The following is a 1,692-nucleotide window of genomic DNA, read 5'->3' as shown; positions in this document are numbered from 1 at the left end:
GAGACGGACCATTTGGTGCCCGAGGCAGCAATATCCCCGTGGAGACAAATCAGCTGGAGGACGATGTATTGAATCTCGACGCAATTTGAGAGTTCTATCGTCATCAGATGGCGCTGAACGTTACTATTCACTATCATTTTTGCGTCGGATTCGAAAATCTAGACCCACAGGAGAAGGATCATATGGTGCCCGAGACAGCAATATCCCCTTGGAGACAAGTCCGCTGGAGGCCGATGTACTGAATCTCGAAGCAATTTGAGTGTTCCATCGTCATTAGGAGGCCCTGAACCTTACAACTAACTATCAGTGTCGCGTCGGATTCGAAAATCTAGACTCACAGAAGAAGGATCATATTGTGCCCGAGACAGCAATATCCCCTTGGAGACAAGTCGGCTGTACGCCGATGTATTGAATCTCGACTCAATTTGAGTGTTCCATCGTCATTAGGTGGCCCTGAACGTTACAATTAACTATGAGTTTTGCGTCGGATTCGAAAACGTAGAATCACCGGAGACGGACCATGTGGTGCCCGAGGCCGCGATATCCCCTTGGAGACAAGTCGACTGGAGGACGATGTAGTGAATCTCGACGCAATTTGAGTGTTCCATCGTCTTTAGGAGTCCCTGAACGTTACAATTAACTATCATTTATGCATCGGATTCGAAAATCTAGACTCACAGGAGAACGACCATAAGGTGCCCGAGGCAGCAATAGACCCTTGGAGGCAAGTCGGCTGGAAACCGATGTGTTGATTCTCGACGCAATTTGAGTGTTCCATCGTCATTAGGAGGCCCTGAACGTTACAATTAACTATGAGTTTTGCGTCGGATTCGAAAATCTAGACTCACAGGAGTACGACCATAAGGTGCCCGAGGCAGCAATAGACCCTTGGAGACAAGTCGGCTGGAGGCCGATGTATTGAATCTCGACGCAATTTGAGTGTTCCATCGTCATTAAGCGGCCCTAAACGTTACAATTAACTATCATTTTTGCGTCGGATTCGATAATCTAAACTCACAGGAGAACGACCATAAGGTGCCCGAGGCAGCAACAGACCCTTGGAGACAAGTCGGCTGGAGGCCGATGTATTGAATCTCGACGCAATTTGAGTGTTCCATCGTCATTACAATGCCCTGAACGTTACAATTAACTATCATTTTTGCGTCGGATTCGAAAATCTAGACTCACAGGAGAACGACCATAAGGTGCCCGAGGCAGCAATAGACCCCTGGAGACAAGTCGGCTGGAGGTCGATGTATTGAATCTCGACGCAATTTGAGTGTTCCATCGCCAATAGGAGGCCTTCAACGTTACAATTAACTATGTGTTTTGCGTCGGATTCGAAAACGTAGAATCACCATAGACGGACCATGTGGTGCCCGAGGCAGCGATGTCCCCTTGGAGACAAGTCGGCTGGAGGCCGATGTATTGAATCTCGACGCAATTTGAGTGTTCCATCGTCATTAGAAGGCCCTGAACGTTACAATTAACTATCATTTTTGCGTCGGATTCGAAAATCTAGACTCACAGGAGAACGACCATAAGGTGCCCGAGGCAGCAATAGACCCTTGGAGACAAATCGGCTGGACGACGATGTATTGAATCTCGACGCAATTTGAGAGTTCCATCGTCATTAGGAAGCCCTGAACGTTACAATTAACAATCAGTTTCGCGTCGGATTCGAAAATCTAG

The sequence above is a fragment of the Schistocerca americana genome, unplaced genomic scaffold (assembly GCF_021461395.2).
Source record: "Schistocerca americana isolate TAMUIC-IGC-003095 unplaced genomic scaffold, iqSchAmer2.1 HiC_scaffold_92, whole genome shotgun sequence".
Taxonomy (NCBI): domain Eukaryota; kingdom Metazoa; phylum Arthropoda; class Insecta; order Orthoptera; family Acrididae; genus Schistocerca; species Schistocerca americana.
Note: the sequence above shows the minus strand (reverse complement) of the source record.